Here is a 14,994-nt window from a genome sequence, read left to right as displayed (position 1 = left end):
AGTACTACAGTAATGTGTTTGTGACCAGTGTGGTGGATCATGGGTGTCTCAACTAGTTACAGTGTTAATGTATAATTTAACTGAAATGTCCAACAAATAATGAATTCAGTTTAAACGGGGTAACATGGACATCTCATTCACTCAGAAATCCTTATGATTAAAGGTAGAGTAGGTGAGTTTGGAGAGGCTGGCAATAGCATGATAAGATTAAAAGCCCCAAACTTGTCCTGCCTTCCCTGCATAATCACTCAGAAGGGCCACATCTCTTCCAACATACATGAACAGGCGCAGGCAGTTCAGCTCAAACCCTAATCAAACCAGGATTTAATTATAATTTAAACAGCACTTGATACTTACAGACAGGTAGTGCTCACACAGCAAACATAAATGCAAGTATCTGATTGAGTTTGTCCACATGAGCCCTGAAACAAGAGTATTTTGGAAACTGTGTGATATCCAGTGTCCACATGGGCAGAAATAAACCCGATTTGGGTCACTTTAACCATGAAGTATATACATGTACACCATATATAAAGTTTTTAGTGCTTCCTCTGAAGTCGTACTCTTCACTCCAATGGCAACAAACTTCCACAGACATCCCAACATAGCACAACATAGACTAATTTATGTGTTAATCTAGTCGAGAACCTTACAAAATAACAAATAACTTTCTTATACAGTCTGACACTAAGCATGTTGGGAATCTCCTCTAACTCAGCCACTTTAAGTTCAGCCTAAAACAATCAAAATTTGACTTTCAAGCACCGTAAACTATCATTAATGTTTGAGTGAAAGGAATTGTTAGGTTTACAGTGTACTTGTTCTGAAGTTTTCAGGTAGCAGGAGTCATATTTTATCTACTCTTTTATGCTTTTTTTAATAATGTGTGTGTTTCCTGAAGCAGAAATGCAACAGAACCATTAGCAGCGCTCTCCATGATGGCAGATCATCAATTGAGCAGAGGGCAAGCGCACGTTTAATGATACGCTAATGCTTTCTGCTGATTTAGCTTTAAGTTTTTAAGGCCAGAGACTATAAGCAGAGTAGCTTCACTTACAGAAAATAGCTGGAAATGTCACTCTTAAAGGGAAAGCACATCCAAAAATCATCATTTCACTCTTGCATGATAATAATAATAATATGAAGTTGGTGATTTTATTCTTTCCTTGACCATTCACAAAGGTTTTAAGCTGGATCTGTGGTCCCTGTTGATTCATACAGGCAAGTCGGCGACTAATAAAATATAAATATATTCAGGCAAAACTAAATGTATTCCTATAGCTCTTGACAGTAAATTGAGTTCTTACGGATTCAATCCAAGGTAATAATGTCTTAAATAATGTTCAGTTTGTTTTACATTGCATAAGCTTTTTTTATATATATATATAGAATGTAATATTATCACTTGGATGGATGCATTGATGGATTGATTTCTCATTTCTTTCTTTAATATGCTATAAAATTGCATTGCACTGCATAAACACATCTTCCAAGCAAACAAATGCGAACAGCAAAATGATAGCTTCAAATCAATATTCCAGCTACACACTAAGGTTAGTTAACTTTATGCTCCAGTGTGCTTTATAATCTCCTCTGTACGCTCAGAGAGAGAAAGCGAGGGAGAGAGATGCTATCAGCAAATAAGATCTGCTTGTTTCAGAGGAAAGCAGCATGTGAATTTTTCTGCATGCTGTCGGTGTGCTTTGATAAATCAGGGGTCAAATCTAACAGAGCAGAAGGTTAAACTGAACAACCGCAAACAAGGCGTTGTAGGAGCGCTGTAAAATGATCTTTCTAAATCCATATCTCCGCCATCACGAAGCGTGCATATATACGGTCATCGCTGGAATAAATAAGCGTAAAAAGTGTCTGGACACATCGTCCTTGCTGACCTCAGGACTTGATGATGCTTGAAATTCATTGCAGATAAAAAAAGCACTTGAATGCATTTGACTGCGCTATATACTGTATGTGAGTCCTGCGATTTCTGCCAAAACGCTGGTCATATACAATAAAATATTAAAGGAGAGACTAGCAAGACAATTGTATTATTTTAACTAAATGAGTTTAAGTGTCAGTTTAAGTGGAGAATTGAGTCTTTTTAAGTCTTATTTAATACTTCTGATACTGAATTAGTGAAAAGTCATTAAATGTTATAATTCTGTAAATTGCTGCATTGTTTAACCGCTTAAATCACAGGGGATATGTGCAAATATTATTTAGTTTTAAGTTTAGTTTTATCAAAATTGTACTGAAAACTGGCTCACACTTTATTTTAAGGCACAATTATTGTTACTAACAAATAATTAACTAATTACATTTAGCTTAATAAACTATGATTTGCTTCTTATTCTTAAGAGTTAGCAAGGTAATAGTTGGGTTTAGGTATGAGTTGGGTTGGGTTTAGAGCAGGTATTGTCAACCGGTGGGCCGCAAGCTCTCAATAGTATACTATAATTTCAAGAGTTCACACTTAGCTCATGATTTATACATAGCTTGTTTGGCGTGCTGTCCCGGGAGAGAGCCCGGAGCTCAAGGGATCCTCGAGCCCAGGGCTCCCCCCTTTCACAGGGCGAGGGGAGATTGAGCTCAGATCGATCTCAAACTCCCCCGCTGCTGAGGCCAAGGCGAACTTCCTGAGAGTAAGACATTAGAAAAAAGATTTAGGCTAATTTTATATATAATATAGAGCACATTTGCATGGTGGGAGGAAACCGGGGAACCTGAGGAAAACCCACACGGACACATGGAGAACATGCAAACTCCGCGCAGAAATACCAGATGGCCCAGTGAGTACCCAATGCCATTGGTATTCTTGCTGTGAGGCAACAGTGCTAGTCACTGGGCCACCGTGCCGCCCATTCTGAATGAAGGTGGAAGAAGGGGAGAAGGGGGGTTTCTTCCAGACGAAGATAGTTGTAGAAAAGAAATGAGGATATATATGCAGTGACTTGGGATCCTTTGATTGGAGGGTCATGATTAGCTACTGTGGACCAGCTGGGTCAATGCTCAAGACTACTAGACACTACTAGATCAGCTGTGTTTGATTATGGTTGGAGCAAAACTGTGCAGAGCTGCGGCCCTCAAGGAATTCAGTTTGAGAGTATGATTAGAGATGTGCTAATAAAAAGTGCTAATAAACAATCAGTAATTAATAGTGGGAACTGGTACTCAACTAAAGTGCTGCTATATTTTCATTACTCCTAAATAAATTTAAAAAAGAGTGAAAAATACATTTGAGAGATGTTGTATATTATAAAATGTGGACTTACAACTTGAATTAAGGCTGACGATTGCAGGAAAATTCCTGTAAGTTGTTATCATTTAAGGGGTTAATTTGGAAAGAAACATTAATGAACAATTCATGTAAATACAATCTCATTAGCTATGTATCCATCCAACTGTTTTATGTGCCGTTTTGATATGCGCAAAAAAAAAAAGCTTGATGGGAATGCCAAGCTGCGCATACATTTTGAAAATGCGCATGAACATATACACATAACTGAGTAGGATTAACGTTTCATTCGATAAGAAAAGATGCACATCAACTACAATTCAAACACTTTTACCAAACAAATTCCAGTATGAGCATTAAAAAATGTGATCATGTGATTTTGTTTTAAGAGATCATGAGGTGATAAAAATGTGTTGTTTTGGTCATTCTAAAATGCCGTAACCATTTCAGTATTAGTGTTATTTAAGTGTTATGTTTTTATATATTATAATAATCCATGATCCAGGAGTGTCAAGAGTCTGTCTGTGCTTCACAACTTAAGCCTTCAAACACCACCACGTGTTCATTATGTGTCGGCATACTGTCTTCTGAGGCGCAAGTCATTTGCTAAATAAAGAAAAGATTGACGTAGCTTCTCCTACCGCAGAAAATTCCATCTTTACTGTTGATATTTGGCTCCAGATAATCAGGAAGTGATGATTTTGTTCACTTTGACTCATTGGATTGAATCGCTGCCTTATTCGCATGTCTTTTTTTTGTGATAATCTAGTTTTGTGCATACATTTAATTTGCATCTTTGGATGAAAACATAGTTTTTGTCTCAAATGAATAAGAAAGGATAGACCCAAAAAAGAATGATTAGTTTGAATCTGTTCACAGTCCTAATATTATGTTGTATTGCAATTGTTGAAATTTAAATGACTTCAAATCTCTTTCGCATTCAAAGGAAAGAAATAAAATCTACTTTAGCTTCTAGGAAATGTTTACTTTTTTATATTCTTTTTAAAAAATCTTTAGTAGTTTGTCCTAATTAAATATCCAGAGATGAAAAACCTGAATGTTTATTTTTTAATGCTGAGGTCGAGCGGTTTTCTAGAGCTCAATGGCGGTCTGTGTTTCTGCAGATGCGCTTTTCATGTAGATGTGAGCGCGGACAGACACTGAACACCAGCACAGACATGTAACTCAGCACTTTTACCACAGACCTTTTCATTTCATTTGCCACTGCTTTGAATAACTCAAGATGCACAGTATTGCTGGAGTCTGAGTCTGATGGAGTGCGGTGGTGCTTCATGAATCCTGCACGACTGCTTTAAAAAGCAACATCTGGAGCATCAACTTTTTACTTCTGTCACACAGCATGATTTTTGATGTTTGCAGTCCAGTGAACAAACACACAGCTCTCCATTTTTAATTGCACGCAGAAATGGGACGGTTGCATTTTGCAGCATTTCTGACAAGAATGTGGTGTGGAAGTGGAAGCTGATTTTGCCCAGAATGAGGAAGTTCAGTTGCTCTGTCTTTTCTGAAACACTTTGAGAGTTTTTTTTTCTGTTCAAGGCAAAATCTAAGCATGAACTGGAGCCCAATACTTACTGTACTTAGTGTGGCTTGGTTTCACATGAAACCTGATGCTTTGCCTACTTTTCAATCAGTCAGTCTCTTTCTATCATGTTGATAAGTTTTTAGTTTAACATTTATAATGTTTGCCATACTGCAAATGGTACAATTAATTGACACATTTCTTTTATGGAACTGTTAAAACACTGAAAATCAGTCTTCTGTATCAATTGTTTCATTATATTTAAAAAAAAAAATCTATTTATTCCTAATTCAGTTTTTTGGACTTAAAAATCTTATCTTTTTTCTTTTTCAAATCCATAATATTTAATAAATATAGTTTTCACACTGAAAATAGCTAATTAAACTAATATGGCATAAAAAATAAATAATAAAATTGTAAATTTTTATTCAAAATATCATCACTTGTTTGTTTACTAGTTTGTTCGCTTTCAGTTCCTTTTGTAATTTTACTAATACCAATAGTATTTTAGTTAGGTTATTTAAACTGTATAAATATGTAAAGTTAGTTTGCTGCAGTCTTCAGATTTACTCCAATACTTTGAAATGTTATAATATACCAAATGCAGCATCTAAAATTAATTTCTCACTTTTTTTGTTAAATATTTTCAGTTCTTTAGTTGAACTACAAATTCCCACCGTTAACTACTGGCTTATTACCAGCAACTTACAAAGATATTGGCTGTTTATTAGTACATAAAGATTGATCTTATTCTACATCCCTAATCCTATCTGATACCTTAACCCAACTGCAACCTTAATAACTAAATAGCTAAAAGTCATGGTTCATGCTTTGTTAATAGCATTAAAATTCTACCCTAATAAAATAATAATAATAATAACATAAATAAAATAAAATAATAATAATAAAAATTATTAAAATAATACAGTTAAAATTCTACCTTAAAATATAAAGTGACTGAAAACATTATAATTGTTTTTATATTTTGGTTAGTTTTAGTTGATTAACTGAACTATTTGTTTGTCTGTTTACATGGTTTTTATTGTAATTATTATATTTTTATTTCTCTGAAGTTAGCCAATCACACTGACATGGCATTAAAATACAGTATAGTTAGTTACTTGCTTATATTAAACTTTAAATAATAACTTCAACTGTTTCATTTAGCTATTATGTGTCCATAACTACAATTGCAGTGTTGTAAATATCGGCATAACTAGAGTATAAAGCAGTGTCATGTAAATATTTAAGCCCACATTTTTATATATATATATATATATATATATATATATATATATATATATATATATATATATATATATATATATATAATTGTATTTTTTTCTTCATCATATTAATCTGCGATCTGTGTAAACCGCTGATGGCACAGTGAAGCCTCTGTCAGCTGTCAATCAATCACCTCATCCATCTGTCATGCTCTTTTTCCACACAGTCATCAGAAAGTGCAGTAAAAAACGCTCCTCTATCTGATCTGACAGCCGTTTCACATTGTTTATGCAGATCTGAAGGCTCTGCTCGCTCCTGTGAGCAGCCCTACGTGCTCGAATCTGCAAATGTGTTCGTCGCTCTGGGTTTAAAGGCAAATGCATGGTGGTCAGTCACCTCTGCTCTTTCAATTGAGGATGCCTGTTTGTTTGCTGGTGGATTATGGGATGCTGCATCTGCATGGACATGGCTGGGTTTGCATATTGAGCATCAGGATAAGCTCGCTGACATGATAGAAGGCAGAACATTCAGGCGACAGGGAGACTGCTAATATCTGAACCGCTTCTGAGGCTAAAAATAGAGCAAATATGTTGAATTCTCAGTAACACTATCATTTTTATAAGGGATATAAGTGGCAGGTTTTAATTGCTTGCATAATATTTGTTTTATAGTATGAACCAAAGGAAAATGCAGCTCAACAGCCAGTGATTGTCCTGTAATATAGGATAAATATTTGTTTTAAATCATAATGCATGCAAAAGACAGTTAACCCTTTTAAAAGAGTGAAGACCCAGAGAGAAATGTACATCAAGCTTTTTGCAGGTCATCTAGTCTGATCCATGGGGTTTAAAGTCATGATGTAGGACATTCGCCATCTGTGCTGTTTCCTTGCGCATGCAGATATGAATGAGGTTAAGCGTCATGCTTACATATAAATCCTGTTGTAGTCATTTACTCTGCTGTGCATCATGCTAGAGCTTGTTTAGCTAGCAGATTTGGTCAAAGTTTAAATCCTATCTGACTAGTGTGCTTCAACAACATCATAGAATGGGGAGAGTGGGTGCTCTTTTGTGGCTGTTTGAACGCATTTGACCATGAGTGTTAATACCATGATCAGCGTTAAAGGTTGCAGGTTTAATCCCAATCCTTGCTTTCTGTTCTAAAGCATTTGACACCCTGATTGTTTATACTATGAAAGTATTTTTATGTTATTTTAGAAGTGGTAAAAAGTAGACAAGCTCAAGACCCTTAAGAGAGCCCATTTACTGTACACCTCTATTAAGTTTGGTGAACTTGTAATTTGACCTACAACAAACGTATCATAAAAGAGAGTGTTAACAGAAGCAATTATAGGAAAGGTTGCATGTTCAATCCAAAATTTTGATTTTGTCTTTTGACAATCTGAGTATTGACTTTAGAAAAGCAAACCAATGAGATCAACAAAAATGCATCTTAATACCACTTGCAAACAGGACAATGATAGGAAGGATGCAGGTTCAATCCCAATTCTTGAATTCATTCAAACACATTTGAACATTCAAGTATTTACACTAAAAATGCAAAGCTATCCAATGTAATATCCAAAAACGTATCTTAATACCAGTTGTGAACAGGGCAGTGATAGGAAGGTTGCAGGTTCAATCCAAATCCTTGATTTCATTCAAACACACCTGAGCACCAATGTATTTACACACAAAACAGCAAACCAATCTAATGTAATCAACAAAAACACATCTTAATACCCGGTGTGAACTGGGACAATGAAGGGAAGGTTGCAGGTTTAATCCCTATGCTTAATTTTATTCAAACACATCTGATCACCCACGTGTTTACACTAAAAAAACCAAACCAATTTAATCTGATACAAAAAATGTATCTTAATACCAGGTGTGAATAGGGACAATGAAGGGAAGGTTGCAGGTTCAATCTTAATCCTTTATTTCGCTTAAACACACCTGACCACCCATGTGTTTGCACAAAAAAAACAACAACAATCAAATTTGACCTACAAAAATGCATCTTAGTTTCATGTCATAACAGGGACAATGAAGGGAAGGTTGCAGGTTCAATCCCAATTCTTAATTTCATTCAAACACGCCTGACCACCCAAGTATTTACACACTAAAAAAGCAAACCAATCATATGTAATCTACAAAAATGAATCTTAATATTGAGCTTGAGCAGGGACTATGCAGGAAAGGTTGCAGGTTCAATCCCAATCCTCAATTTCATTCAAACACACCTGAGCAGCCACGTGTTTACACACACACACACACACACACACACACACACACACACACACACACACACACACACACACACACACACACACACACACACACAACAATCTAATCGGAACAACAAAAATGTATCTTAATACCAGGTGTGAACAGGGACAATGAAGGGAAGGTTGCAGGTTCAATCTCAATTCTTGAATTTGTTTTAAACTCACCTGGCTACACACGTTTACACAAAAAAAAACAAACCAATCTGATCTACAGAAATGCATCTTAATACCAGGTGTGAACAGGGACAAAAAGGGATGGTTGCAGGTTCAATCCCAATTCTTAATTACATTCAAACACTCCTGAACACCCAGGTATTAACACAAAAAACAAACCAATCTAAAGTAATCCACATCTGAATAGGGAGTATGATGGGAAGGTTGTAGGTTTAATCCCAATTCTTGATTTCATTCAGACCCAACTGAGCACCCAAGTGTATACACAAGAAAAGCAAACCAATCTAATGTGACTGACAAAAGTGTCGAGCGTGGGCAGGAACAATGACGGGAAGGTTGCAGGTTCAATTCCATTCCATGATTACATTGAAATGCATTCAATCATATGAGTGTTATCTCCACAACAGCAAACCAATCTGTTTTAGATTGCCCCTGAAAGTGATTTAAATTGGGCCAGCTCAAAATTTTGTGATTGCATTTACTATAGTGTCACCCTCTCTCCATTGATAGCAAAGGCTGCAGGTTCAATCCCCAATTTTCTATTCAAACGTATTGGACAACATAGCCTTTATACTATGAAATCAAACCAATCTAATGTGTTTTTGAGTCCCAAAAGTGGACAATCTTGAAATACTTTAAAATCCAATTGTGATCAGACCAACAAAAAAATGCATCTTAATATACCAGTTGTAAACGTGACCAGATTTAAAGTACATTTTGACCTTGAATGGATGTCCACCTTCGTAGCAGATCTTCTAAACACAATCAGGAACCATTAAAATAGCATAATAGCATCGAGTTACCACAATGTGTCAAGCTGTCAATGCAGAAAGCTCATCAAGCTCATGCGAAAACAGTTTAAAGCTGCAAACAATGTAATGCTTTGTAACTACAGGCTTTATCTGTCATTCAGATGAACACACACACATACTGCGTAAATGAGTTGAAAGCCCAAAGGACGCTGTGCCCTGTGGTGTGTTTGGATGGCTCTGTCGCTCTCCTGTCTGTGTGTTAAACTGCCACCTCTTCTCTGTTGGCTTCCCGATGGTTCAGTTTGGCATCTCAGCTCAGTTTTGAGGCAGGACAGCCAAAACCCGCAGGGGAAAAGAAGGAACAGCGAGACGGAGCTGCTTTTACATTCAGACTCTTGGTTTTAAGCATACAGTAAGGCTGTTGACCAGTCTAGAGGACCTGATTGGGAGCAGGATGGTTTTATGCACTCACAGATGTCAGCTTGCACATCTCCTGTTCTTGTGTGCTTTTCAATAGAGCTTTTCTAGAGGAACATTCAAGTTATTTTATAGAGCTCCGGAAATGTTGATTTTTCGTTGGTTTAAATCTACAGATAATTCCATACATGTTGACTGTGATTTCGGTTTTAAATTAATGTTATTTTAATGATTAATGTATTTACATTTTGTTGTTTTTATTCACCCCTTTATAAACATAATAAATATATATTTACTATATTTAGCTATTAAACACTGTAAAAGTTCATGTTGAATGAGGGCTTTTGAATTTTAATCTTTTTTTATCAATCTCTTTTTAACATCCTATTTTAGTCATATTATTGTTTTATTGTTTGCATTTTTGTTTATATTTATTCTGTAACGATGCAGGATTGGCAACAGAGAGGGAGTTCCACATGTAGCTTTATTTAGTGAATGGTCAAGCAGACAGGGCTCAAAACAGAAACAAAACATAAATGGCAATGGCAATCCAAAAAGAATAATCCAAGAAACAGGCAAAGGACAGAACATTATCACAATATAAAAACAATGCAACAGTCAAAAACCAAACAGAGCAACATGGAACAACACTGAGCAAGGAATGAATGTCTTTGTGGTGCTTGTGGTCCAAGTAATCAGTGAAAATAATCGCAGCTGTGTGTGTGAAATCAAGGAGTAATCTACAACAGGGGTTCTCAAAGTGGGGGTCAGGACCCCTCAAAGGGTGGGACAATGAAGGGGGGTCGTCTGGTGATTTCCAAAAATCTATTTATTTTTATTAAACCTTAAAAATTACCATATTTTACTAACAAGTTATATTAGTTTAAAATATTAGTTTAATGTTACTATATAGTTACTATAGTAGCTTATAGTCTATAGTTTATAGTACTATATAGCTTATAGTCTATAGTATTATAGTCACGAGTTACTGGCATTGTTATTTTGTGGGTCGCAGGCTAAAAAGTTTGGGAATCTCTGATCTAGAACTGGTGTGTGAGTGACGGGTATGATGGGATTTGTAGTTTGATAAAGTGGCAGATTTGTAGTTCCTTAGCGTTCTGCAACTGCTAGATCACTGGTGATCATTACAGGCACATGTATATTATATATTACTATGTATATTATTATGATTATTATAAAAAAAAATATTCACTAAGGCAATTCATTTATTAGTATTTTATTTTAACACTATTTGTTGCTTCTTACTATATAGCTCTCTACAATTTTCTTGTTTTGCTTTTATTAAAACATATTGAAATGTAATACATGCTGATTCTTCCGTCAATAATACAAGTTGTCTGTTTGATTAATGAAGGTTCACTTATATGTGAATCTCAGTCACCCATCTTCTTGCCTCTTAACTCCTACTGTAAAGTGTCTCTTGACTAGTCATCCATTGACCTCAGAAACCCAGACTGAACTCTTTGAAGAAATTTCATTAGCTGATTAGCTTTGCAAATGAATTCATGTCAGGAAGAAGAGAGAGAAAACATAAATGCATCTTAAGTGTTTTAAAAATTATTAATGAAAATAAAGTCAAGAGTTATTTTCATCTGTGGTCTAGATGTGTACAAATGATTGTTAAAATTAATCTGTTTGTGATTATATTGTCATTAACAGAAATCAATTAACAGCCTGTTGTGGTGCTGTACCAACCTCCTATGCCTGATGATGAATTAGTGCTAATAAACATTATTAAATACTTCTTTAACTTTGTGTAAATCTTTGCAAGTGCTTCAATTTAACTGACAACAATGAATATGTTCAATCTGGCAACAACTACCACTCTTTTTTTTTATATATATATTTTTTTTATCTGACTACAAGGAATATGTCGGTGTTAATCCATCTACAATACATACACACTGAAGATGTGGTTTTTATGATGTTCTGATTGTGTTTTGATTGGTTATTAAGGTACTGTGATTTTGTTTCTTACATTTGATACTTCACAAATTAATGTTTGTTTTAAGTAGAGAAGCTAAAGGTGTAAACATAGCATCAGACAACATTCCTATTTTAGTATTATTTTTGAGTAATTTTTTATATATTAAATTAGAGTTTATTAGATTTTTTTTCAGTTTCCCACTTCAATTATAAAACTTCTACTACGTGTTTTTGTAATTTTTTTATTATTTAGTACTTTTTACTTTGACTCAAACTCCTATGACACTTTAGGTGCACCTTTACTTGTTTTAGAATTAGATCAGTAGGCGAAAAACAGGATTTTATTCCACTTACAAAATGTAAACAGTGCCCTGTAGTGGCGTTGTCATCTAAAACGTGCAACAAAACATACCCAGAGCAACATATATTATGTTTCGCAAAAAATATGAACTGATGCACATATAATCTGGAAAAGTTTTTGTTCTTGGTATCCTTCTTGTGTCCCATGATTGATCAATGCTTATAAATACTACAAAGCCACTTCCGCACTGTACTGATGATAATATAACACTAGAGGCAAGTTCCCACGTAAGCTAATATGTATTGTTTTATCTAATTACACTTGCCTTGAGTGCCTCATTGCCTAAAGCTCAGAAGCAAACAGTGTTGAGGATTTTTGATAGTGCTATTATTCTAGATCTGAAGCTGATGGAGGAACAGTGCAGGGCCAGCGTTTCTCTGCTTGTCATGTGTCATAACAGAGGTGAAAGACACTGACACCGGTGCGAATGATTTGTCATCAGCTGTGTAGGTGTGAAAACCCACCAGCGTCCCACGACATGCCTTGTGTGGAGAAAAATCCATCAGCGCTGAGCAGCTCTGCATTACAAATAAGACAAAGCATGCTATAGTATTCTTGAGGGTGTAGTTGAGGGTGTAGCCCTGACTTATGGCCCCACCCACATACAATGACATCATGAATGAGTAGCAGGCAGTGGCACGGGATTTCTGATAGATTACAGCTGTTTTAGTGATCACAAATACACTCTTTTACTCATGTTAATCTGTTTTATTTCAGATTTTTATAATATACACCAGTTGTTTTTCTTCTCCTGTGCTGTGAAGTGTATATGTTGCTGGTGACATGGCTTAAATGATATTAAAAAAAAACATTTAATAAAAATGTATATTAGAATTATGAATATTTCAAATAAGATATTAGGTGTAAATACATATTTTTTATCACATTATATATATATATATATATATATATATATATATATATATATATATATATATATATATATATATATTTAGTCAAATTCTAAAAGAAATTTAGGTATTGATATTATTATTCTTTAAAGAATTTACTTAGCTATTATTATCATTATCATAATTTATTAGTTTATAGAAAATATACTGTTACTAATAGTAATATAAAAACTAATAATAAACTACTAATAATACTACAAATGCAATTAAATTTATAAAATTTTATCAATTTTACATCTATTAAAAATTACACTTAATTAAATTTCTATAGCACCTTTTATAATGTAGATTGAATGCAACATAAACTTACAAAAGGATTGTTGTAATGCTGTTATATCATTATTTTTTAAATAGAATCATAAGTCATAAATAATAAAAAATAATCAAAACTGAATAGATAAAATTACTGAATTAATACCACTACAATTAAAGCTCATATATAACAACATACTCACTGCATAATCAAACTAATATAGCTTGTTTTTATCTTTGCTTTTCAATTTTAATTCATACAGATGTTATTTTTATGGAAATCTATTTTTGGAATTGTATGTCAACATTTAATATATTCTATAAAATATATTTATAGAAACAACATTTATCATGTTGCATTTTAATAATTTACTTTAAATTACTTTGCTGATTCTTCAGTTGTAACTTATTAAACTAAGTTAATCATGTTCTAACTTAATTTTATAAGCTATGCAAGCTGTTATAAGTCATTTTAAATGGACCCATAAGCTTAAAAATTAAGGCAAGCAGGATTTTTTTTTTACAGTGTTTCAGTCCTGTTACCAACACAAGTTGAGTTGAATTTTAAGTGAAAACTTTAAAGGCCTTCCCTTCGTGGCAATGCTATCAATAAAAGAAAAGCAGCATCTGAAACACCGTTTTCTGCCGTTTCTGTTCTCTCTGAGATGCGAGACAGAGGTGACCTTGAGCGGTTCCGGCTGTCCCTCGACTGCATGTGCCGAGCTGATAAGACGCTCCGGCAGACTGACCACATTTCCATCTCACAGAGAGAGATGATGAAGCTGTGAGAATTCTCCACGAGACGCCAGTGCCGTCCAGACAGCCATGAACAGTCCAAATGACTCTGTTTGGTGTCATGCTGCTTTAACTAGGAAAGTGTTGCTTATCTTCGGCTCACTACAGTGACTTTACGCTTGAAACAACCTCCGTCTGCATCAAGGAGCTCTGTAATACCTTCAGACTATTTGTTAGCGTTTACGTTCATATCAGTGGCTGTTTGACAGCAGTTTACTGACGTTTTGTTCACAGCAATTTTTGTTTTGCGCAGTTTTTATCTTTTGATCAAACATCCTATATGTTTATCAGCTGTTTAACACTGTTTTGAACTCCCAAAGGAATTTTTAAATTACGATTTGGGAATACTGTACACAACGGCAGCATTTTTGGAGCTCGATATGCAAAATTTTTAAAAAGTTTAATCATTCATTCCTTCATTCATTCATTTTAATTTTGACTTTGTCTCTTTATTAATCTTGGGTCGCCACAATGGAATGAACCGCCAACTTATCCAGCATATTTTTTACACAACGGATGCCTTTCTAGCTGCAACCCATCACTGGAAAACGTTCATACACGCTCATTCACACACATACACTGTGGACAATTTAGCTTACTTATCTCACCTGTACCGCATGTCTTTGGGCTAGTGGGGGAAACCAGAGCTCCCAGAGGAAACCCACGCAAACACAAAAATCCCAAGTTACCAAACCAGCGACCTTCTTTCTGCTACCCACTGCTCTACTGTGACGCACTGGGGAAGTACACATTTTTGAAAACGATATAACACATGGAGAAATAAAACTGTAATGGCATTTACTCACTGTTTATGCTTTCTCAAGTGGTTCCAAATCTTTATGAGCTGGAACCTCAATGGTTACAGAAACCACAATGGTTACAGGTTTTCACCATTCTTCAAAATATATTTTTTTTGTGTGTAACAGAAAAAAAGAAAATCATAAAAGTTTGGAGCAACTAAAAGGGCGAGTAAATAATGACAGCATGTTGTTTTCAGTGCACACTAAAAAAAGATTTGAAAGTTTTCAGCTCGTTGCTGTTGTTTTTTTAATTTTTCAATACTTTGAACAGTGTAACAGAACAAACAAACAAC

At 34.8% G+C, this 14,994-nt stretch overlaps 1 protein-coding gene and 1 long non-coding RNA gene across 2 annotated transcripts in view; one reads left to right on the top strand and one right to left on the bottom strand.

The window, feature by feature from the left end:
* Positions 1-14,994, bottom strand: part of tmem178bb (transmembrane protein 178Bb) — a 119,853-nt gene that overhangs the window by 19,814 nt on the left and 85,045 nt on the right.
* Positions 1-14,994, top strand: part of si:ch211-9f20.4 — a 53,108-nt gene that overhangs the window by 14,572 nt on the left and 23,542 nt on the right.

The sequence above is a fragment of the Danio rerio genome, chromosome 4 (assembly GCF_052040795.2).
Source record: "Danio rerio strain M-AB ecotype USA chromosome 4, GRCz13ab, whole genome shotgun sequence".
NCBI classification, from domain to species: Eukaryota; Metazoa; Chordata; class Actinopteri; order Cypriniformes; family Danionidae; genus Danio; species Danio rerio.
This window is presented reverse-complemented; position numbering and strand designations above follow the sequence as displayed.